The following is a 26310-nucleotide window of genomic DNA, read 5'->3' as shown; positions in this document are numbered from 1 at the left end:
TATTACTAAGCTTCGTGTGTGGCGTACTTTGAGGGTCCCCAGGTTGGGGAGGATGCTACAGGCACCAGAGCACAAATTGTTTTTGCAGGCAGTGCCGAAACACTGTTTCTGTCTAAACGTTAAGATTTTGCAGGGGTCACCATAGCAACAAGTGAATCCCACAAGCTGCAGTATATTAAGCTGTAAATAGCACAGCAATTGCCTGCACAGGCTGCTTTTATCCTGCCTGGAAGTACCTCTCATGATTCCCCATTGTCTCGAAGAGCTATGTAAATGAGTGACTAATGCATTTTAGTGAGGTAGAGCAGCCACCAACACTAAACTTTGTTAGTTTAGCCCCTGTTGCGTGGTATATGGAAGAGTCACTAGTGAGGAAATGTGACATAATCAGGGCTTTAAGTGAGCTGGGTCCTGCCAGTACTCAGCAGCGGATGTTCTAAAAAGCAATTGTTGAGACGAGTCCCTATAGGTCTCTCCATTTTTGCTCTCACACAGGGTGAAAAAAGTCTTATCTATGCAGCAGTATCACCATTCACTGCCTTTAATGTAACTTCAACGAGTCTCGCTAGAGTTCTTTCACAGTTTCATGTCAGAAATGAAAGATTTTCATATTTACAACAAAGCCATAGTTGTTTATGCAACTAACAACCATTGACAAAGCCAATAGTCTTGGCTTGTTGTAGGTGTAATGTTACTTGTTGTATTATATCTGTGGATTTAAGGATAGAAGCAGCAAAATACCAGTGGGACGGCACACTATGCTTAGCCTATGTGTTTTAAGCCACACCCTTAATTACATTGGCCGCGCCCCTTTGAGAGACCCCCCCCCCCCCCCAGTTTTTACATCCCACTTAAAGCCCTGGACCTACTGGCCACAGCTGCCAACTTTAGGGCTAGTGATTCAGGTTCAAGTCATGGCGTCGGCTCAACTCATGTGATTTCAGGCAATTCACTTCTTCCAATGTCGGCTGATCGTGTGTTATACAATTAGATGCTCGTGTAATTCAGTGTGGTGTTTTTGGGCCAAGTTCGCGCTATATCAAATTGTAAACTTGAAATAAAAGACAGATACATTCCTTAGTTTGAAAATGCGAGCAAACTAGAATCAATTTTAAAATGTAAGATGCATGGGATAATATCCAGAGACGCTTCTGGACTCCCCAGCTTCTGCTTCTGACAGGAGTAGTGACGAGCGATGTTTTAAGACAAACTCTGCCTCCTCTACTGTCTGGAATGGGGGGAATTATTCGTGAAAGCTGTTTTGTCCTGCAGCATGGCGGCCGCTACTCGTCTACCAAAGAGCCGAGTTAGCGTTCTAGTTGTTTATTGGAACTGTGTTCAGAGGACGGAAGTCAATGGATTGCCGAATACACTTCCTGGTCGGCAGTTTATGCGTAGAATATAGCCAAGGGAGCTGGTACAGTAGGTATGAGAAAAAACATTTTTCCTGTTTTGTGTTCTTTCTAAATCTCTCATTTCATTATTCCCAGATTTTTGCATCAACGAGGAAGTAGTTTCTCTGTTTTGGCATGGCACTGGTTGGTCGCTTTGGTGTTGGGTGAGGGTCTGCTGCATTATCAGTTGGAGCAGTTGCTTAGCAATGGTGCCATCGGTCTAATACGTGCAAGGAAGATGCCGCCATCCTACCCCGGTTTGGTATTGAAAGCTCGCCTTTGTAAGGAGCAGTGGGCCCTTTAGACATACAGAGCCTGGTGTCACCAAAGTTGCTGCACTAATAACCTTTTTTTGGCTTTACCCTTAAGGGCAGCTCCCTCTCATCCTCTGCCCGTAGAGAGAACTGTTGCCACAGGCAACCACTTACCAGGTATCAGTGTCCCCGTGTGCACCTTTAGAGAGCACCAGTCGTCAATCAAAGTGTCTGTATTTACCAAAGAGGTGGAAAAGGACATGCAACGGTAACTTGATGAAAGTGTATAGAGTGCCAGCAGAACAGCTGCTGGTTACTTGGACAGGTCAGAGAAATTATTTGGAGAGGCTAAAGTTAATCTCTTTCCTTTCCTCCCCACAGACACGTGGTAATGTTGACACATATGTGCGCCTGCAGACTGACGCTCTGGCACTCTGACTTCTGCATTGTACACTTTTGTGGAAAATGTTTCTCTGCCAGCTAGAAGTCATTGATTCATAGCTAAACAGGCAAACAAAATTGCGTCCGTTTATTTACTTATTTTTACATGATTCGAGACTCACTTCCTCCGAGTTGTTTATCAAGACGTGTCCAGCGCTAGATGAGTAAGTAGAAATAGCAAACAAACCAACTCTGTGTATTATAAAAAATGACACACATTTTTTTTGAGAAGCAAATGTTAGGTTTGGAGGTTGTAAGTTTTGACATTTATACCGCGATAAACGTGGGGCCTCTAGGGCTGTTTAAAGAAAAAATGTCAAAACCAAAGAAATCACTTGTATGCTGCTCTTGTTCCCTCCCCTGCAATTCCACATTCTGAGCGATAATTTATTGTCTATTAGATATGCCCCAATGTATCAATTCGCTCCTTTCTTATTTTTTCTCTCACTCCTTGATTCTCCATGGTCTTTGCGTCTTTGGCTTTCAGTTCTCTCGTCAATATTTCCCCACCTTCCCTTTTTCACCTTTATTTGTCTCCTCTTATCCTCGCATCCATCACACTCTTCTTCCCACTTGCTTCTCTGGCCCTCTTTCTTTCCACCCTACTGTTTTACACACATTTCCCTTTACACTGTTCTACTTTTTCCAACGCCTCGATGTCTCACCTGCCTTCCCGCTTACTTCTCCCACTCCACCACCTATGGTCAGATCTAGCATTTTTACTCCTTCGGGTGATGGTGCACTTCTCTGTGCCACAAAGATGCCACCTAGTGCCCTGCTAACATAACATTTTACATGATAGTCGCACCCTAGGCATCCACCTACTGTTCTATTCCTCAAAAATTGCTGCTGCCATCTCCCTTGTTTCAGACACACTATCCTCTCTTTCTCAGCTCTTCTTAGTTTCATGTCTATCATTCACTCTCATTTCTCACCTTTAACACGTTTCGACTTTCTCATCCTTCACCTCTCTTTCTCAGACTCACATTTCCTCCTCTCTTGCCCTCTTATCTCACACTTTGCATCTGCACCCTCCATCTCTGTGTCCACTATGAAGGTTTTCTTTTCCTACCTGTCACTTTCCTCTTGGTCATATATCTCTGTCATCGTGAGGCCACGGTCGTTTTCCAAACCCTTATCACACATTTCTTTTATAACGTTTCTGGTCTTGCTGCCTTCTGAAATTCCTCGCTCTAAGATTCTTTTTGCTGGCCCACACACCCCTCTTACCATCCCAATCTTACACATGCCCTAGCACTCAATTCTCCTATACAGGGCACAAGTGCTAAAAACAGAAGCATGGGGACTAACAAAGTTAGGCAGTATACAAGTAAAATCATAACGTGCGATATCACAGCGCGTGACATCGCACGTAGCATCTCAGGAAAGGGCATAACAACCATGACTTCACAGGAACTGACATCACAAGAAGTGACATCAGATCTTAAGACCTTGCACATATGTTTAGCAGGTCTATGATGAGTACATTTGAGCAGTAACAACAACCAAAAATGCCAATACTGATACACACTTACACACTTAGAACACCTTTAAAAGGTGTTCTAAGTGTGTATCAGTATTGGCATTTTTGGTTGTTGTTACTGCTTCTGGGCTCAGCCTTACTGATTAGAGCCACACCCATTATAGTTGGAGTACATTTGAGAGCATTGAAATATTCAACAAGTTTGATTTTGAGTCAGGGCTGTGCTAAAAAAGTGCCACAATCCCAGAACAAAATCTGGGCCTCGACGTATACATTTATTTTTGTAAACTCTTCCACAAATAAATTGGTAACAGAGAAGCATGGAAGTAGATCTGCTCTGGTTAATTGGTTGCAAATTCTGCATTTTAAACTGCTCTATGGGTTTAAGGTTTCTGCTGCAGTGATCTTTGTGTGCCCAGTAAATCACAGGGAATAATAATAATAATTATAATAGTAAAATAACTCTGAAGACTAACTTATTTGCTTGAAAGATATGTGTTCTGTTTAGTCCCAGTTTTGAAACAAAGTAGCATAGCTGGTTAATATGTCTACTTCAATACACATTGTCTTACACACAAAGGATATATGATTATTTTATGTAGATGGGTAGTGGGTTACTGCTTGTAACACAGATCCTTTTGTAACTTCCAGTTCATAAATTGTAATCCTTCTAATATAGCTCAGTGAGCTTTGTAAGACATGTGACTCTTAAACCTTGTAACCCTCACTGTGTTATGTAACACATCCTGTACATTGAATTACATATGCATGATTTATTGTCAATGTATGATGTGTTTGTGTGATTTAAAGCACTCTGATACCCTGCATTTGGATGGGCAAAGCTATAAAAGAAATAAAACAAACAAGCATTTGCAATGCAATAGGGCTCGCATTAGTAAAGTTAGAGGTATTAGTATTGTAAATGACAAATTTTTTATTTGTTTTTGTTTTGAAAATAGCGAAATTAATAACTTTGTCATTTACAATGCCAATAGTGTTAACTTTTGCAAACGTGACACCTATAGCATTTGTAATGCAATATGTGTTGTATTTACATGACTTAGATGTATTAATATTAAAAATAACAATGGGTTGTATTTTTTTCAATATTTAATACTTAAATAAAAGTTATTGTAATTTATAATAGCAATAGCTTAAACTTTTGCAAATAACTTTTTTGAAGATTGTTTTTTTTTTTTAAAACAAATTTTATTGGCTGAAGACACATATTCTTGCACAGCTCTGAAAGCCAGAGGCAGCTGCCACCATGGTTACACAATATAAATTTCAGCATTTTACATTTAATCATCGAATGATTTAAGGAAAAGAACAAAGGAAATTAACTATTCCCCCCCACCCCACTAATCCCACCCCGAGCGCCGCTGCTAGCTCGACTCGCTACAAGTGAAATATATACAGTACATGCCATGTACACTTAGTCTCCATGCTTAGGTTCAGTAAGTAAAAGCTATCAAAGAGTTGGGGGGGCAGTGTCCTCTGGCGGTGGGTCCAACTCCAGGCCCCGATAGTCCACCCACCTTTTCCATATTTTGAAGTGCTTCCGGGGACAGCCCCTCGCCACAAACACTGGTTGTTCAAGCCCCATACAAAAGTTCAACCCATTCTTCCATGCCGTGAGGGGCGGGGCACGGGGCGCCTTCCAAGCCCTTGCAATGTCCCTTTTCGCCAATGTTAATCCTAGCAAGAGCAGGTGTCGCTTGTATTGATTGCCCCCCAGCCATAACGTGAAGCAGGATAAGTTTAGGGTCCCTTTGGAGCTCCCAGGCCAGAACTTCCTCGAGACATCTAATGACCCCACTCCAAAATCTCTGTAATGCCCCACAGTCCCACACTGTATGTAGCAACGTGCCCACCTCCCTTCCGCAGCGCAAGCATTCTGGAGAAGGCACCATACCCGCCCGCCACAGTCTCTGTCTGGTAAAGTATGTACGGTGTAGGTATTTGAACTGGATGAGTCGCAGGCGTGTGGATATCGCCGCCCCCCTAGGACTCATCAAGGGCCTCTACCCAGTCCTCCTAATCTAACTCCCCAACATCCTGTTCCCATAGGGTCCTGAGTTTTGTCAAGTCGGAGGAGCAATGCCGCACTAGTGTTTGGTAGATACGAGACACCTTCTTGTCAGGCAGTTCTCCCATAAATAATTTGGCTTCGAGTGGGCTAAACTCAGGGAGTTGTTCCAGACCCGCCAGGTACGGCAGAAGAGCGTGACGGAACTTGGAGATATCTGAAGAACTGTGTACGGGGCATATCGAATTCTTTCTGTAGTGTTTCAAAAGTCTTAAGAACACATTCAGACATAACATCACCCAGGGTGGAAATTCCAATCGCATCCCATCCCCGGAAGCCTACCAGGGTGGTTAGCTGAGGCAGTCTACCGTTATTCCACAGCGGGGTTTCCTGGGTTTCCTGGGTGAGTGTGTTCCACCAGCCCGTTCGACGCAGGGCTTGCCTCCACACCCAGGAAACTACTTGGGGGAAGGGCCTTTCTAAGTGGAGCCGAATATAGAAGCGTGTGAAGGGATGCAGTTCCCATTAGGGCCCTCTCTACCGCATACGCCGGGTCTCCTCTGTCGGCGTACCACCAATCATTTAGTACAAGCAGGTGGGACGCCTTGTAGTACGAAAGCACATTCGACGTGGCCAGCCCTCCTGTATACGTGGATAAGAAACACGTTCGTAAGGCTACTCGCGCCACTCCTCCCCCCCACAGGAATCCACTCAGCGCAGAGTTAAGGCGCTGAAACCAACGAGGCGGAATCTCATGCGGATGGTTCTGTAGCTGATACAACAGGCGCGGGAGCGCCGCCATCTTAAAAATGGCAGAGCGCCCCGCTATGGACAGTGGCATCTTAGACCATATCTTAAGGTCCTCACGCGTGCGGTCCCACACCGGGTTAAGGTTCCGCTCGCGAGAGAGAGCCGCGTCCTCGGACAAGAACACTCCCAGGTATTTCATCCTGTCAGTAACGAGCCGAAGACCCGATGCCCAGACCCCTACCTCCTGTTAGCCTCCCAACATCCACAGCGTGGATTTGCTCGGATTCATATAGAGGCCCGTTGTCTCGCCGAATGTCTGTAGTATGCGTATCAGCCGCGGTCCCGAACGATCCAGGTCGGTGAGAAAGAACAACACGCCGTCGGCGTATAGCGCAATCCTATCTGCATGACCCGCCGCCCAATGGAATCCTTTAAGCTGGGCGTCGATGCGAACCCACGCCGCTAGAGGCTCCATAGCAAGCGCGAATAAGTACGGGGAGAGGGGACATCCCTGTCGCGTTCCACGCCGGATCGGAAACGAGCGAGACACCCCTCAACCCACTCGCACTGCGGCGGTTAGTGTACAGAAGACTTACATACGCCAGAAAGCGCGGGCCGAGGTTGAGACGACCCAATAGGGCGAATAGATACGTCCAGCTCAGGGAATCAAACGCCCTATCCATGTCCGCCAGCAACAAGCCCGCCCGCTCCCCCATGCGCCCCCATGCAGATATCGCGACCTGGGCCCTTCTAATATTATGGCGAGTAGCCCGCTGCGGCATAAAGCCTGCCTGGTCAGGATGGACCAGGTCCGTAATGTACGGCTTAAGCCTATTGGCCAGGGCCTTGGCCAGTATCTTAGCCTCTGTATTGAGAAGTGAGATGGGGCGATATGACGCATGATGCTCAGGGGGCCTCCCGGGTTTGAGGAAGACCACCACCTCTGCATGTCGCCAGTCCGGGGGGAGAGTCTCGCGCTCGCACGCCTCTTCGACCACCGGTCGAAAGTAGGGACCTAGTTGCGTCCCAAACCGCCGGAAGAATTCGCTGGGAAACCCGTTTGGGCCCGGTGCCTTACCCGGATTCAGCTCACCCAGCGCCGTCGCCAATTCCTCGGTCGTCGAGGGTTGATCTAAGAGGTCACGTGCCTCATCTGTGACGGCCTTCGGCGGAAGGTCATCAATGAAGCTCTGGACCATTTCGGCCTCCAGGCTCTCCTGGGGTGTGTATAATGCCATAAAGTAGTCTGCGAAACTCTCAGCAAGCGCTGCCGGCTCCAGGAGGGGTGTGTCGCCGGGGCCCGTTATTCGGGGCAGCGGACGGGCGTGCATGACACCCTGACATAGGCGGTGCAACAGTTTACTTGACTTGTCGCCCCATTGGTAGACCCGACTGCGTGTAGCTAACCAGGCCTGCCTCTCTTCGTCTAGAAGCACGGCAGAATACTGCTGTTGAGACAGTGCCAGCTGCCGTCTGGCGGGACCTCCTCCATCCTCTCGAGCCCTGCGCTCCAACGCCTCCAACTCCGCCTCGCGACGCACCAGGTCCGCGCGCTTCTCCCGACGAGCCGCCGTACACCATGAGATGTCTACCCCCCGTATCGTGGGCTTCAGGGCCTCCCAGAGGAGTGCTGGGGAGTCAACTGTACCTACATTGGCCGTGAAGAAGTTATCTATCTCCATAGTAATATGTGCACGATATGTGTCCTGCATCAGATGCCAGGCCGACATGCGCCACCGGAATGGCTGCCTGGCCCGCCCCGTATACAGCGTGAGGAGCACCGGCGAGTGGTCAGAGAGTGCCCGCGGCAGGATTTCTGCCGACTGCACTCAACCGACCAGGACCCGTGGGACAAAGATATAATCCAGTCTAGAGAAGGAGTCACGCGATGTGGAGAAACATGTGTAGTCGCGTCTACTCCCGTGTTTGTACCTCCAGGTGTCCACCCAGTCAAGACCCGTGACCAGCGCCTGCAACTTGGTGGTCGGACCCCCTTCCCCCTCGGAGTTTCAGACTGTAGCTGGGTTCCGCCATCTGTCATAAAGTCTATCCATGACATCATTCCAGTCCCCCCCCCCCCCCCCCCCACAATGGACAGGGCTGTTGGCATGTCTTCCCAGATGGACATGAGCTTCTCTACCAATGACCACTGCAACGGCGGCGAGGCATACACGCTGCCAAGGACAACAGACTCTCCCCCAATCTCTCCCTGCACCAATACATACCTGCCATGTGTGTCTGACCATGTGCGTTTGTGAGTAAAGGGAATTCTACGATGGACAAGAACTGCCACCCCCTAGAGCCCCTGGTGAACCCTGAATGGTATGTGTGTGTGTACCCAAAGCGCTGGAGGCACAAAGCATTTGTACCTAGCAGGTGCGCTTCTTGTAGGAATATGATGTCCGCCTCAGTTCTCTTGGCATGTTTAAGGACTGCCCCCCGTTTCACTTTATCCAGCATCCCACGCACATTCCAACTCAAGATACGCATCTGGCCTAGGGCTAGCCGCCCCCCCTCTTCAGTGTGAGACATTGGATCGCATCATCAAACTGAAATTCGGTAACTATACCCAGCATGCACATTTTAAAGCAAGCAGCGAGCAGCAATGTCAGCGCAAACAAGACCTCCCCCCTCCAACCCTCAACCCCAAACACCCCCCCACCCCACACTCTGCACCTCCCGAACGTGGAAGCACCTGTCGCGGTCGGCATAAGGCCTGATCCCCAACGGGGGGACCAATATCTTACCTTCCCAATGGATCCCTCAGCTGCAGCCCATAGAAACTAGGCTGTCGCCCCCTCCCTCCCAACGGACTGGGTGTGGCTCCCAGTCTGAGTAACGATGCACCTGATCATCTTCTCCAGATAGGAGGAAATAGCCAGGTCATGTCCCATGACACTACAAAAATGGGAGTCTAGAGGGAAAGACAAACAGAACTAGGACGCCCTCCACTCTGTAAGCTAATCAACAACACCAGTCCTAGTTCTTCTGGCAATATTCATTTACTGGACTGTAAACATTCATGGTCGAAATTCGTTATCCAAGGGATCTCTTTAGTCTCAAGATAATCCTAAGATGTTTCAGTCTACTGCCTCTTTAAAACAACAACCTCTCTGATATATACAGACAGTACAGCACAGACAAAAAATGTGTGAAAAGCGAGATGGCACCTCACGGGCGCACCACCAATGGGGCCCCTGGTTGGTACTCACCAGGATGGCCCTGTTCTCATCATCGGTGCCATCAAGCTAAAACAAAAACGTGTCTCAAACCCCAAAAATAAAAAGGACAGTGGATGGTGCAGTGGACACAACTTATATGTGACACAACTAACAACATGTAACACTTAACATATAAGTCACTGTGCAACTAGGACAATAAACTTTACTTTCGTTCCTTTCTTTGTTGCAGAACAGTGAACACACATATACTAAAAAAGGAGAGAGTAAATACTACCTATCGATTCACTCTCTACTTACAGCCGACATGTTTCATTGCCTTGGTTTTTATCAGGCAATTTCTTCAGGGCAATTCACTTTTAATGCCACTGCAAGAGACACTGAATCTTGGGTGCTGTAACATAAACAAACAAAAATGTGGTCACCTGGTATCCCTCTCTATGTCCTGCATAGCAAGCTAGATATCAAACCACCATGCTGTATTGGTAAGTAAATTCCATTATTACCCTGTATGCAGTTTTGCCTCTCATACCAGTCATGAAGTTAGGCTAATTCAGAATCCAGCTCCCATAGGTGAGCATGGTCCTTACTCCCCGTTTGAGAAAGTTACTGGAATGAAAAATCACAGTGCATTCAATTAGTATTGGAGTCTTCTCCTACCTTGCGCAGTGAACACAGCCTAAATGCAGTTAAGCTAAGGGTTACCGGTCGGCGTCCTCTCAACCCTCGAACGCCGACCGAGTGAATCTCTGTTTATTTACCGGCTTGAGGTCGGGTTTTCGTGTACTGGGATAGGTCCACGAGGTGGGATGACGTGGGGCTTGGATGCCGATTTTCAGGTTCACTGATTGGTTCCTGAGATCGCGTTCAGCGCATTGTGATTGGTCCACAGTGTCTGATGCCCCGAGGCCCGGCTGCCGAATTACGGGTTATGTGATTGGTCCCTAGGTCGTTCTCATAATGGGTGCCGGTCTTCTGGAGAAGAACACGGCCATTTGTAAACGGACCCTATGCCTGGAAATGAATGGATAATAGAGGTCAAACTAGTGTAACATTATGCGCCAGTATATTAAAAAAACTTTATGCGCCAGTATATTAAAAACGCATAACTACACTTTCGATGTACGCTGGTGTAGGAAAAAGTACACTTTATTTGACTAATATGGAATTTTAAATGTTAACAAATTCCCAAAGGTTACAGTATATTAAGAGGTTGTGATTGTAGTGCCAACCGACACATTGTTCTCAGAGGGGTTGCCTGTGTCAATGAGGTCTAAGAGGGAAGTAGAGAACTGTTAATGGCTAATATGGACCTATCACATGTTAAGCCTAGTCAAAAAAGGGGGTGAGGTGAATATCACATTTCTACTGAAGTGAAAATATCCAGTATTATCATGGGAGGTGTAGTACATATGTCAATCTTTAATGTGGATATTATAATTCTCAGATGTTAATTCATAAAGAAGATTCACTTTTAATTTAAGAAGGAGGGGAACCAAGAGTCAATGGGACAGCAGAGTACTGCGCTGGAAGACAGCTCTTCCGGTGGTTTAACGCAACTTATTCCATTCCAGTAGTTCGTTCAGCCCTTTCTGTTCACTTTGCTCTTGATATATCCAACGAGCTTCCTTGGTAATTAGGCGTCTTTCCACAGATTGCACATCGCCCATCACTCTCTCCAACACCACCCATGTAAAAGTGTGTTTATTGCGGTGGCAGTGTTGCACTAACTTCGTAGTCAGTTGTCCCATGACAGTCAAGGCACCTCCTCCTGTCTCTCTCTCGTGGGGGTGCCCCCACGGGAGGCCGATCCAGAGCACGAGCCACGGCTCGCACGCGATCTCCCACGTCGCCGTCTCTGACTTCTCAGCCCTGTCCTGGCGACGCCACTCGATGAGGAATCCGATTCTCCGCCCTTCGCTGTGTTGACTCAGATCTTTAATGTTTCATCGGTCCACTGAAAAACCTCCTCAGGGGTGTCAAAAAAGAATGTGCGGTCCATGTACGTGACCCTCAGCCTTGCTGGGTAAAGCAATGCATATTGTATCTTGAGGCCTCGAAGCCGGGCCTTGGCTGCGGTGAACGACTGGCGCTGTTGCTGCACCAGCCGAGTGTAGTCCGGAAAAATTAGGATATTAGCATTCTCGTGAGTCAGCGTACCCTTCAGTTGTGCCTGCCGCAGGATGGTGTCAAGGTCAGCGTAATTCAAGAATTTTGCTATGATCGGTCGCGGGCGTGCGCCAACCGGGGGTTTCTGTGTAAGCGCTCGATGGGCCCTCTCTACTACGAAGCATCGTGAGAAAGCGTTCTCCGGGAGCCAGCTCTCCAGCCACCGAGCCAGGAATTGTTCTGTGTCTTTACCCTCGCAATTTTCCGGGAAGCCCACAAAGCGAAGGTTGCTCCTCCGGGCACGCCCATCCGCATCCTCTACCCTCATGGCTAGGCTCTTTTGCGTCCTCTCTAGGGCCAGGATTCTTTTTTTCATGGCAGACACATCTCCCTCGACCTCCGTGATGCGCGTCTCCGTCCCCGTAATCTGCTCTACTGCATTCCGCAGGTCCTGGCGGAGTAGCATGACATCGGACCCGACGGCCCCGATCTTTGCATCCAAGGCGTCTCTTGACTGTGTGATCGCCGCCAACAGTGCTGCATTGTCCGGCACCGGAGTCTGTGAGCCAACCGCCTCCGTGAACTTGTCAATGGGCCCCTGCTTGCTTTGGCTGCCCCCAGCTCCACCACGTGTCATGTTGAAAAGAGGTCTTGTGGGGATGTGCAGGGTTTCTGGTGGGCCAGGGACCCCGGCACAGTCTTAGCAATGGAAGGCAGGGATGTCAGTATCCACCAAGCGTTTGCCCTGGGCGGGGGCTCCCCCCTGTTCAGCCGCCACCAGCACCTGGTGGTTATGGGTCAACTCCCAGGCCAGGCTCCCAGGCCAGCAGATCAATGCGGGCTCCCGCTCAGACGGCTGCGCTGACCACTGTATGGGCCCGGGCCCGAACCGACCCCCGAGCGCCAAGCGTCCCCGACTCACCACTGCACGGCTGATGCAATGCCCCGTTGTCACTCCGCTCCTTCTGCGCTGCCCGCCACGGGTCTCAGGCGTTCGGCATGGGTCCAATATGGCCGCGTTGTTGTCTTGGCGCCGATCTGCGCTGGGCCCACACTCCTGCCGGGGCTCACCACCAAATGTCTGCCGCCACTTCCAGTCACCCAACGGTCCTGGTCTCTGTGCCGGGCGGGCTCCATCACGAACTCAACAAGTGTAGGGGAAGTCCCCAACCAGGCCCCCAGGCCGACAGGAAAGTCTTTGCGCCCAACGGAGCTGTCACTGACCCCACGTATCACGCCCCGACGTGGACTCCGTGTGTTGTGTGGGACAGGGCCAGCACCGACCCCCGGGGGCCCAAGTTGCCCGGCTCCCCCCGTATGTTTCAGGCTCTCATGCGGGCCGACCCAGGAGGCGCAATCTTCTGGGCCCACTCACCGGCCGATCTTGGCAAATAATGGCGGCTGCCTCTGTCGGGCCCCACCTCCTGGTCCCGGCAACAGCGCCTGTCGTCGGATGGCTCAGCTCCTCTCCGCCGTTGTCCGGGAGGGGCCGTAATCTTGCGCTGTGTCCGGCTCTCCAGGGCCAGGCGACCACGCTTTCGCCCGCCGCCGCAGCCTACAGTTGCAGTCGGCCGGGTGCCTCCAAAATCGAAGCCCTGGCTCCGTAGGCCTCACTGGTCGCTTCCGGGCCGCTCCACACCTCCGGGCCGTGCCGCGGGTCCCGTTGTCGGTCCGCCGCCTCTGTTTTCACAGGAGGCTGCCCTACCGACGAAGGAGGGTATTTGCCGCCAGTAGCGCCGTAAGTGATGATCAGGGCCAGGATATGCAGCAGGATATTCGGTCGGCTGGTCGGAGCTCTCGCTCTACACGACCGCCATGCTCGCCAGTCAAGCCACGCCCCCCCAATTATGTTTAGTGTATTTTATTGTGATGAAAATACAAGAACAGAAGTGAAATATTAACATTTTTTTGTGACATTTGTAATAAAGTTTGAAACATTTAGAGAACATATTTGAATCAGTTGTTGAATGGTTGCACAGATTGATGCTGTGGTGGCTCTGAATGATGTTGTGGCGGCGACGAGTGATGCTGTGGCGTTCAGTGATGCTCTGGTAGCGCATAGTGATGTTGTGGTGCCCCTGAGTGATGCTGTTATGTTATGTTATGTTATGTTAAATATTATTTATGAAGCGCTTGTACGCCCGTGGGCTTCATGGCGCTGTAGCGAAGAGAACATAACACAATAAAAAAGAACTCAACCCTACTGGTAAGCCTGTCTAAAAAGCAACGTCTTGAAAGAATGTCTAAATGTGAGGAGGTTAGGACTCTGCCTGAGAGACAGTAGGAGTGAGTTCCAAAGGCCCGCTTCCAGGTGGTTAAAACAACTGCCGCCCAGGTGTTTTTTCTTGAAGGACGGTACAATTAGAAGGTCTTTTTTTGCAGAGCGTAAATTTAATGAGGGACTGTACCTAGAGACAAGATGTTGAATAAACTTGGGGCCAATGTTTTGTAGGGCTTTAAAGACAATACAACCTGTTTTGAACATGACTCGTTGCGCCACTGGCAACCAGTGGAGCTTTTCAAGGCCTGGACTAATAGATTGCCATTTAGATTGTTTAAGAATTAGTCTGGCTGCCTGATTTTGGACTAGTTGGAGTCTTTTGAGCTGGCCCACTGGTAATCCAAGATATAAACTATTTGAGAAATCAAAGCGGGACATAACAAGGGCAATGATGACCTGAATGAGGGCGGGGTAAGTAAGAAATTGGGCAATTTTTTTTTATCCTCCGCAGTTGAAAAAAGCCAGAGTAGACAACAGCTCCAACTTGACCCTTGAGTGAAAGGTCAGCGTTGAGTGTGATTCCTAAGCTTTTAACTGAGGAAGATTTGCAAGGTGGTTCTCCCATGTTCGTTGGCCAGAACTGAGGACCCTAGCTTAGCTCGCTTTTCCCAGGCAAGATCAATTCGGTCTTGCCTGGGTTAAGTTTGAGGTGGTTCAGGTTCATCCACCGTTGAATGTGCTCCATGGTGCTCTGAAATTCTGTGACTGAGTCTGGGGTGTTAAGAGGGACAACAAGTTGAAGATCATCTGCATAATTATATATGGTGACTTTAAAGCTCTTTAAGGAATGAAGTAGGGGACGGAGGTACAGGTTAAATAATAAAGGTGAGAGTGAGGAGCCTTGAGGGACCCCACATGTGGAAGAGGTTTTGGGAGCTGTGAAGGGACCAAGCTTAACAGACTGTGAGAGTGAGGAGCCTTGAGGGACCCCACATGTGGAAGAGGTTTTGGGAGCTGTGAAGGGACCAAGCTTAACAGACTGTGTGCGTCCAGTGATAAAAGAAGCAATCCAACTTAAGGCAGGGCCCCTGAGGCCGGCCTGTTCGACACGGCTGACAAGGATGGAATAGTCAACCGTGTCGAACGCGGCCGACAAATCAAGGAGCACAAGGGCCTGGTGGATGCCTTTGTCCACGTTTGAACGCAGTGTATTCTAGACAGCAAGAATGACGGATTCCGTCGAATGACCGGGACGGTACCGGCCTGATTAGGTTCCAAATAGTCTGTTTTTTCAATGAAATTAGACATACAATTCGCCACGTGAGCTTCCAGTATTTTGGAAAGATAAGGGAGTAAAGAAATGGGTCTATAATTAGTCAAGTTTTGTGGGTCTGCTCCTGGTTTTTTTTAACAAAGGAATAAGCAAGGCATTCTTGAAATTATTAGGCACTTCACCTCTGTACAATGATTCGTTTAGCAGGGAAAGAATCCCCTGCGGAATGGCAAGACCAATTTCTCTTAAAATGTGCGGGGGGCAGACATCATTAGGGGAGTAAAAGTGTGAAGCAGCAGAGGATTATGATGAATGTCATTCAAGGGGGCCGGGGTAGGGAGATCCAGAATCCTCTGCTTAATAATGGTAATTTTGTCAAGAAAAAACGTGTTAAGGGAGTTGGCGCTCGGGGGTCGGTTCTTGTGTAGGGGTAACTGAGGGAGCTGTTCTATCACTACTACTGAGATCTTGCACTATTTTAAAAACATCTTAGATTTGTTATGTGAGTTTAAAATAATTACTGAGAAATACTCAGTTTTCTGCTTCAAAAGAGAATTTTGGTAATTTTTACGGGCAGCACAGTAAATCTCTTTGTCGTGTGGAGAGTACATGGCCCTCCTTCTGGCGCACCTCCAGTTTTTGAAGTTTCAGTTGAGGGGCAAACCATTTATGGGCGTTATTGGGGCGTGAATGAGGAAACTTGACCCAGGGAGCATGGGTATCGGCTGCTTGAAGGAGCCAATGCGATAAGGTCTCTTCCATGAGGTCTAGGTCTTTGGGCAAAGATGGTAAAGTCATGGCTAAGGTGTCTAATAGGGCTAAGGTGTTAATGCCCTTCCATTTCCTAATGGTCCCCCCTTCCCAGTAGTCTGTTTCAGGTATCCCCCAACAGCAAAGGAAAAACGAATTAAAAAATGGTCAGACCAAATACATGGTTCAATGACCGGGGTTGCAACGGACAAATTATAAGACCAGACTTGGTCTAAGCTGTGACCTTTCCTATGGGTAGGGGAATCAATGTGTTGAGTTGGGTTCAAGTCAAGGAGTAACTCCTTGAGTTCTGCTGCCTGTGGATCCGCCTCAGGCTCATCGAACCAGAGATTCAGATCCCCGATTAGCACACATTTGGAGTAGTTAGTGACAAGAGGAGCTAATTGCTCGGCCAGGGAAACAGGAAACTATGCGATGAATAGTGAGGGCGATAGATAGAGGGAGGGCAAGAGGGCGAGGGATGGAGTGTGGGGCGGGGGAGGGATTGAGTGTGGGGCGGGGGAGGGATTGAGTGTGGGGCGGGGGAGGGATTGAGTGTGGGGCGGGGGAGGGATTGAGTGTGGGGCGGGGGAGGGATTGAGTGTGGGGCGGGGGAGGGATTGAGTGTGGGGCGGGGGAGGGATGGAGTGTGGGGCGGGGGAGGGATGGAGTGTGGGGCGGGGGAGGGATGGAGTGTGGGGCGGGGGAGGGATGGAGTGTGGGGCGGGGAGGGATGGAGTGTGGGGCGGGGAGGGATGGATGGAGTCAGGTGAATGGATGGATGGAGTGTGGGGGTGGATGGATGGAGTGCGGGGGTGGATGGATGGAGTGCGGGGGTGGATGGATGGAGTGCGGGGGTGGATGGATGGATGGATGGATTGAGTGCGGGGGTGGATAGATGGATGGAGTGCGGGGGTGGATGGATGGATGGAGTGCGGGAATTGATGGATTGAGTGGGGGGGATGGATGGAGTGGGGGGATGGATGGATGGAATGAGTGGGATGGATGGATGTAGTGAGGGGATGGATGGATGGAGTCGGGGGATGGATGGATGGAGTCGGGGATGGATGGATGGAGTCGGGGGATGGATGGATGGAGTGGGATGGATGGAGTGGGATGGATGGATGGATGGATGGATGGATGGAGTGGGATGGATGGAGTGGGGGGATGAATGGATGGAGTAGGGGGATGGATGGATGGAGTAGGGGGATGGATGGATGGATGGAGTGGGGGGATGGATGGATGGAGTGGGGGGATGGATGGAGTGGGACGGATGGATGGAGTGGGACGGACGGATGGATGGATGGATGGATGGATGGATGGAGTGGATGGATGGATGGAGTGGGATGGATGGATGGATGGATGGATGGAGTGGATGGATGGATGGATGGAGTGGGTAGATGGATGGATGGAGTGGGGGGATGGATGGAGTGGGGGGATGGATGGATGGAGTGGGATGGATGGATAGAGTGGGGGGGATGGATGGATGGATGGTGGGACGGGATGGATGGATGGAGGGGGTGGATGGATGGAGTGGGGGGATGGATGGATGGATGGAGTGGGGGGATGGATGGATGGAGTGGGATGGATGGATGGAGTGGGGGGGATGGATGGATGGAGTGGGGGGATGGATGGATGGATGGAGTGGGGGATGGATGGATGGATGGAGTGGGGGATGGATGGATGGATGGAGTGGGGGGATGGATGGATGGAGTGAGATGGATGGATGTGAGTGGGGGGATGGATGGATGGATGAAGTGGGGGATGGATGGATGGAGTGGGGGGGATGGATGGATGGATGGATGAAGTGGGGGGATGGGTGGATGGAGTGGGATGGATGGAGTGGGATGGATGGATGGAGTGGGATGGATGGATGGATGGATGGAGTGGGATGGATGGATGGATGGAGTGGGGGGATGGATGGAGTGTTTTAGGTGAATACACACACACGTTCACAAGTAATTGATGTGTTTAAAAAAAAGTTACCTAAAATAGGGTGACACATCAATAGACAGTTTGGTCTAAGATGATACCCACAGGTAAGTGCCTACTAGAAAATGTTAACAAAATTAGATGTTACTATCCGAGTAGAGCCCTGTTTCCAGGTTATCATTGGTGTTTAGGCCTAATTCCAAGTCCTTTAATAGCGGCTTTTATTCATTTATTTTTTACTTCCGTTATCACTTGCAGAGTTTTTGCCCTGCTGAACGTACTGGCTCTGTCGACACTAAACTTTAGAATAGTGACTGCATTTGTCTCGAGACTAGTTTTGTTGTTGCAGGGTATTTCTTAATTGATATGTTTTGCCTTCTCAAAACCACCACATTGTGCGGCGCCACAGGCTGACTTTTTCTGCGAACTTTGATTTCTTTGCCTTGCTTGGAAGCCGGTTGAATTTAATGAGGCTTCTCCAGTTCGCGTTGTGCGATATTAAGTGGAGAACCGAACACTTTCCCCATTTGGAGGCGACTGTTTTTGTATGCAGATGTGTCTACTGTGTAGAAATAAGACAACAGAACTACGCGATGCACGCCTTAGCAAATGCCACAGAGGTCTGAATATGAAATCCGACTAATAGCTCGCTGAGTTATTTGAAATTCAAAATGCTTCATAAAGGGCTTTTCCACAACCTTCTGTGGGATGGTTTCCAGGGCACAATGCATGTTTACTTGCACAACCTGTGAATGAATGTTACGTTATCAGCATGTGTGCAGCCCCGTCTAGCATTGTTATGGACGGTCGCGTTTTCTCAATCCGGTTGCCCTTGTTTTTTACAGTTCTTTGATTCCCATCCTTCGGTTGTGTATGGCTATATGCTGCTTCGGGATCAGCAGAGATCGGTTAAGTGTCTCGTTCAGCAGTGTCTCACGTTGACGTGCCCCCGATCCGCCGCCTTGCAGCTTCAATACCGACCGGCTCAAGCAGCACCGTGTGTGGTGGCATCAGAAGGCGCTGCCCACAGATGGACGGCGCCAGCACTGTGTGTTCCAGCTGCTCCCCTCTCATGCAGGCAGATTAGTGTACTTGCAGGGCAAAACGCATGGCTCTGCAGTTACAAATTTGCTTTCTGTCTTTATATCATAAAAATATGAAAACATATGGTACAGAGGCGTGTGTGCTATGTGCCTAACATCAGGAAGGGAACGGGCCCCATGCGCCTTGTTTAGGTAGCGAAATTCAGTCATTTTTATAACGTCTTTATATACAGTGTCAAATAAATAACATAATAAAGCGTGAATCACAGCTTTGCACAGGTTCGATACTCATCGTAATTTTTCACAGACATTTTATTTTACAGTCTTGTTTTAACTATTCGGTCTCCAAGACATACAATCCAAAGGGCATGCCCATCGCAGGTCCTTTGTCAGTCCCTTATGGTTTGGTTCTCTGGTAGCACTTGTGCATGCGACCCATGTCTAGGTATATCCTTCCCACTTAGGGTGTTGCGATAAAGCACACACAAACTGGATGGATGGAATGCTTGTATTAGTCTCACCATTGGCAATTACTCTGGGCCACATTCCAGTTCATTGTTAGTTTTTAGGGGCAGGGTAGCGGATCCCTTTGAAGCATGGCCTCGCGGCCGTGAAAGAAGTGTGAAACAGCAGGGATTAATTAGATGTATTTAGCGCGCGCTGGGGTGAATGCCTGAGGCCGAGCTGCCTGATGCAAGGCGGCTGGGAAGCAAATGGTAAGCTCGTGCATGAGTATATGAAAAAAACAAGGACCCCCTGGGTACCAATATAGACTCCTAGGGCAGGGTAAACACCTATGTGGGTAAAAATCCTAGGACATCAGCAGAGTAAATGACCAGTTAATTTAAACCAGCAGTGTGAAGAAAGAACGAAAAATAAATTGTATACAAATATATATTTAATAAGTATAAATAAAAATCATATAGAGAAACAGGCTATATGATAAGGTAAAAATATAATTCATTAAAAACAAACACAAGTGTCACAATTCAATATATATCCTATAAATCATGCACATTGTAGGAAACAATACAATCACATAGGTTAATGGCATAAAAAGTACTAGAAATACAATCATAAAACAACTCGACGCGCGTTTCGGCAGAAAACCGCCTTCTTCAGGAGTCTCTGCTGATAATCTAGAGAAACATATATAGAAAAAAGATATATATATCACATCAAGCTTAATATTTTCATATGACTAACATCATTATTTAACAATATCTGAGAAAATGAAAACCAATGAAAACATATAAACAACAAGTTCATATTATATATAGCGACTTCGTCAATCTTCACAACATACCAGGTTCGAACATTAAATTTGGTCATTTCTTGTCATATGATTGACAGATATTCTCAAACCTATTGTACAGTACTTAATGATACAGAGATCTCATTGTTCTATATATAAGAATTGTTGCCCTTTTATTTAGCACTGTATATACATGACCTTTATAGCAAGAGGATTTTAAACCAAAAGGTTTCTGTTAATCTAGCGCAACAATTTTACCTGTGTTATAGGCAAACACTTACATTGATGTATTTTCTAGAAGCTGTTGATATCTTCATACATACGAGTAGTCAGAGCCACTTGATAAAGGCTGATACCTGATCAGAGAATAATAAAATTAACAGTGAATAACATAAGGGCCATTTGGAAACCTCTAGACCCATACAGACTAGGCTTACAGAACATCGGTCAGCCATCCGTACAAACAAAAATCTGGCGCCCCTAGTCAAACATTTTGCAGAAAAACAACACGGACCAGATGATTTTAAATGGCGCATTCTGGAAAAGATCAGACTTCCAGATAGCAAAGGTGGTGACAAAGTCAGAAGAAAAAGGGAAGTCTTTTGGATTTTTGCCATGGGAACCTTTAAGAAAGGACTAAATGCTGAAATTCCTTGGGAGAACGCCATAACCTAAATTGTTATTCATTACCGTACTAGTTTACGTTTCGTTCTCTAGCACCTTTAACTGTTATAATCAAATTTAGGGACTTTCAATATTTAGATCGTCCTTTTATAACTTGTATCCAGTAATATATATGTACCTTTTTAAGTTATCTAAATCCCCTAGACGAACACCATTTCACTTATATAACGGTACCCTTTATCTATTAGGGGATGCATCTAACCTTAACTATAGAATGTACCACTATGCCCAACCCTTGACACATTCATCTATGCTCACCGGTCTCAATTCTGAGCATAGTCCATAACTATAAGCATGTTGTCTCATCTACATGCTTAACTTTGGACAACCGAACCTATTGATCATTTATTTTTTATTTTTTATTGTTTATTTTTATCGGCACTTATTTTGAATATAGGCCCCCCGTTTGTTGCCGTGTAGTAAATATCGATCTATACAACCAATACTAATAGCCGATATAAATCTATGTCCTTTTCAACTTATGTTATATACCTGGTATTGCACATCGATTGTATTTAGGAACGCCATCTTAAAATGGGTTATTTCCCCTTTATAGTGGATGGATTCCTATAAAATTTTTTACTAACATCCTGTACTGAGAAAATACCTCATTCTCAGACATAAAGATATCCTAGTAATCCATTATTCTATATATTTAAATAATTCACGGTTTCCGTAAACAATTCTACCCCGCTGTTTTTCTATACAACACAGCATTTGGCTTAGTACACGCTGCCGGCTATATGGAGCGCCATATTGGAACGGGCCGACTTCACATATTGTGGATAGCAGTCTGTTACCGCTGTCTACCACTCCCTCGTACGGTTCGCGCCATTATCTGGGCTTTAAATGTTAGCCCGTATCTGCAATGCCCACTTTCACGGCTGGAGAATCCGATGTGACGTCCCACTTTTTTGGAGCAGCACCATCTTGCTGTCCATACTATCCGCTTTAATGCGAGGTAAGAATTAGCGAGGTTGTTAGGACCTTAAACGCCATTAGATTTATAACTTTCCAGTATACCCTTATGATTTATCTTTTATCTATGGAGTATAGCCCCCCTTACATTATTATTCCTTCTTCCATTTATCTTTTCAGTTATATAACTTTCGATATCTCCAAACGCTGAGTTTGACTTACCACTATCCAGAAAGCACGGATTAAGAAACCCATTTTACATATTCTTTTGAATACAAAAGGTACGTGTACGCTATACTCTGTATGCGGCGCATATCACTCGAAATTAACCGCATTAGCTTGCTTTTAATATAATGACCTTTATCGAGTTAAGTTGCTTTGACAATCTTTCCACTTATGGGAGCCGATTATGTGTCTCTCTTCCCCTCTACAGCCACGAACCGCTTGGCCATTTGTCAATGTCTGCATCCACGGCATGAATCTATTTTTCAACATTAGAATCTTATAGGTATTTCCTTCATTTTTGCACCGATTTGTATTCCAGTAAACGTGTTACCCTAAATAAGTCTACGTGAACATGCTATCTAGTTAGTCAAGTTGTTACCTTATCCCCATCTGTTCCGTTTTCTATCAATACAGTATCTTTGGTTATGCCGACTCAGTGACCGTCCCTCAAACCTCGGCTCTATCCTCCTTGTGGCTGTTTATGACCATCGTGTATGGAAATTAAGACGATGTCTATGCTATTTCAGGTATCTCAAACATTATTATGCAATGTTTAGAGACATATCTTGGCTATCTGCAAGTCATGCTTCATCAAACATAATAATAGCATTGCTGTGATAACCAAGTGGGTACCGAACCACGTCAGTATCTAGGTTTTTCTAGTATCATATGGTACCTTTTTTGTTCAGTGACGGTGGGTAACATAGATACACTGTTTCCACAAGGCTAGTAGTCCACCACAGATAGCCGGATACAAATGTGTATCACAATCACTGCCCCAAAATTCTTTTATCTCCCGCTAGATGACACATTCCATCTAGAGATATATAAGAAATGCACTAGATTTTCCATCTAAGTGGCACCATGTGTTCAAAGTGATTTATTACTACCCTTATCCCCTAAATTTCCAAATGGCCCTTATGTTATTCACTGTTAATTTTATTATTCTCTGATCAGGTATCAGCCTTTATCAAGTGGCTCTGACTACTCGTATGTATGAAGATATCAACAGCTTCTAGAAAATACATCAATGTAAGTGTTTGCCTTTAACACAGGTAAAATTGTTGCCCTAGATTAACAGAAACCTTTTGGTTTAAAATCCTCTTGCTATAAAGGTCATGTATATACAGTGCTAAATAAAGGGCAACAATTCTTATATATAGAACAATGAGATCTCTGTATCATTAAGTACTGTACAATAGGTTTGAGAATATCTGTCAATCATATGACAAGAAATGACCAAATTTAATGTTCGAACCTGGTATGTTGTGAAGATTGACGAAGTCGCTATATATAATATGAACTTGTTGTTTATATGTTTTCATTGGTTTTCATTTTCTCAGATATTGTTAAATAATGATGTTAGTCATATGAAAATATTAAGCTTGATGTGATATATATCTTTTTTCTATATATGTTTCTCTAGATTATCAGCAGAGACTCCTGAAGAAGGCGGTTTTCTGCCGAAACGCGCGTCGAGTTGTTTTATGATTGTATTTCTAGTACTTTTTATGCCATTAACCTATGTGATTGTATTGTTTCCTACAATGTGCATGATTTATAGGATATATATTGAATTGTGACACTTGTGTTTGTTTTTAATGAATTATATTTTTACCTTATCATATAGCCTGTTTCTCTATATGATTTTTATTTATACTTATTAAATATATATTTGTATACAATTTATTTTTCGTTCTTTCTTCACACTGCTGGTTTAAATTAACTGGTCATTTACTCTGCTGATGTCCTAGGATTTTTACCCACATAAGCTCGTGCATGAGCACATGCACTCTTGGAAATCCGCCCGATGGTTTGACGGCTTATTTTGGCTACTATACTCTCGTCCTATTATCCCTTGCAGGATTAATAGGACGAGCCGTTAAAAAATTGAATTCAAATTATTGGTGTACAAACTGGTACAGAAACACAAATGACATTCTTACAGTGCATGCATATCTCTGGTATACAGGGACTGAAAAAAGTCAAACGCATGCCTCTCTTAAGTACCTGTGAAGTAATACACTGTGTGCCTTTCTTTCCATTTGCATCAGTGTGTCTGAGGCGCCAGATAGCTCCTAGTCAGAATACTCTAATAAAAGGAGGCCTAATGGTTCCTTAAGTTCAGCCTTTGTTTTCGGCCCCACTGGAAATAAAAGTAACAAAGCCCACCTCGTTTGCACGTTGCCACCCGAAGCGAAAGCAAACAATGTGCAGGCACTGCTGAATGGGTCCCGGTGTCTGAAAATTACACTGGGACGAATTCAGCATAGTTATGTGGGGCCAAACTTCTTGGCATGGTAGACAGCGTCCACTCTGTGAAAAGAGTGGGTGCCCTCGGCTTGTACCCTCGGCTTGTACCCTGCTCCTCTCATAAAAATAGACTTTCCTCTCAAAGTCTCCTTTAACTCGCAAACCCTTCTTACTTGCCATTCTCCTCTCCTGCAAACCTTAATCCCCTTATACTTTGCCATCTCTTCTTCGTCTCTCTCCTTCATACTAGTTGTTTCTCTCTCTAACTTCTTTACTCTCGCATACACAGGGACATTCATTGTGTTCTCTTATGCTCTCTATCTCAAGTGCAGATGGTGAATGTTTTTTTAAATAAAACATAGAAAACAATGACGATTTACAATTGTAATATGGATATTTAGTTAAAAAGAATTAAAAAAAAGTCTTCATTTCAATAACTATTGGATATAGTTTCTCTATTATACAAAGCATTAATCTGATAAATTTGTAAAATTCACACACTCCGGACCACTGAACCTTTAGAATCAGGTATTGGTCTCTCTTATATAATTTATATATTTAATTATATAAGTTATGTGGTGTATCCTTTAATAGAGCACCTTTGACTTTACAAACAAGGGGAAAGAAGAAGTCGGAGATTGATGTATACAAACAGCAATATTCATATAGTACCTACTGGTAGGTCAAGAAGACCAATGCATTCAATATTTGATGATGGCTACGTGGTACGATAATAAACATAAGATTGATGTATTGTTCAGCAGTAAGGAAAATTAAAACCAGCAATGGCAAAGCCAATAGGTCTCACCTTTCGGACCTATTGGATTTGCCATTGTTGTTTGCCAATGTTGTGCTTTATTGTCCAAAATAAAAAAATAATAAAAAAGACACAATGCTGCATCATTTCACATGTGTGTGTATGCATCACTTGCATGTATGTGCCTGTGAAATGACGTGGACCCCAGTTCTTTTATTTACCCATCCAAAAGGGTAGACACAGCATCGATTGGTAAATAAAATAAGCATTGGCAAATCCAATGGGTCTTGCCTATGCAAGAGCTTTTGGCTTTGCCAATGTCTTTTAGCCATGTTGTGCAGCAGCACAGAAGCTGTGCAGAATGGCTAAAAGTTAGAAAAAAGCACTATTATACGTTCAGCGCTAGACAAACGGAGGGTGGGAGGAAAGAAGCATCACGGAAGAAGCAAGGTGGACAACGTGTTTGTGGCGAGGGAAGCAGAAAAATAGTTCCTCAATCACAGCGCCAGCAGCGGAAAGACACCAATAAAAATGAAGCAATCAATAATTGAGACCCCCATGTTTGCTAAGCGATTTCCCAGATGTGCATTTGAATGGAGAAACAAGCTGAAATCATTTTGACTGTGTGGCACAGGCATCTGGAGTGATAATGAATAGAACAGTGTTTTCCCTCCCCCAGTTTATCATCTCTCACTCATATATAGCCACACCATGAAACACTTTTACTTTAGCCCAATATCATTACAGCATCTCAAAACTGTCCTCAGGCTCACAAGATTTCATCTAGCGCCGTCTTGTCCTTTATCTTGGCCCGACCACGCTGTTACATATGACCTGCTTAAGGGAGAGTGCTAAATGATTGGAAGCAAATCTGGTATGATCCAGTCCTGAAAAATGGCATGAGACAGCTGTCGGTTGTACTCTTGTCCCATGAGACAGTCTGATTTAAGAAGTCTTTGCTTTTTAGCCATTGACTCTTTGCATTCTGAGTTGAATTTCAGCATTATAAGAATGCAACTTGCAAGAGTGTCTAAAGTATCACATGGAAAAGTTATCTTGGAGGCTACGGAACATTCTGCATGCATTCAAACAATTAAAAAGTTTCTTCAACAACTGAGCACATAGAGGCCATCCGTTATGAGTTCGAATTCCCAAAATAGCCAACTCTGCCACTAAACATTCCAGGGTCAATAAAATTCACACCCCTAAGTTCGATAATAAGGAGGCCAATTTGCCTGAAGACACCGACGTGTGAGGTGTGGGCTAAACAAGTACTTGCTTGTACACCAACTTAAACCAGGATTGCAATCGAGCTGGTAGCATTTAAGGGGACCATCTCTTTTTAACTACACTACGTGAT

The 26310-nt window shown here is 46.1% G+C and overlaps 1 protein-coding gene across 2 annotated transcripts in view; it reads left to right on the top strand.

Annotated features, from left to right (window-relative positions):
• The first annotated feature begins 1230 nt into the window (after positions 1-1230).
• The window catches only part of FIBP (FGF1 intracellular binding protein), a 155001-nt gene continuing 129921 nt past the window's right edge, over positions 1231-26310 (top strand). Inside the window, exons 1-2 of one of the 2 annotated variants that reach the window (XM_086938078.1) lie at positions 1368-1426; positions 22898-22972. The gene's annotated coding sequence lies outside the window, so the exon portion shown is untranslated. Of the gene's footprint in view, positions 1427-22897; positions 22973-26310 lie in introns of both variants that reach the window. The other variant, XM_086938077.1, reaches the window with a different exon arrangement.

This window comes from Lissotriton vulgaris, chromosome 9 (assembly GCF_964263255.1).
Source record: "Lissotriton vulgaris chromosome 9, aLisVul1.2, whole genome shotgun sequence".
Classification (NCBI taxonomy): domain Eukaryota; kingdom Metazoa; phylum Chordata; class Amphibia; order Caudata; family Salamandridae; genus Lissotriton; species Lissotriton vulgaris.
Note: the sequence above shows the minus strand (reverse complement) of the source record. Positions and strands in the feature narration are given on the sequence as shown.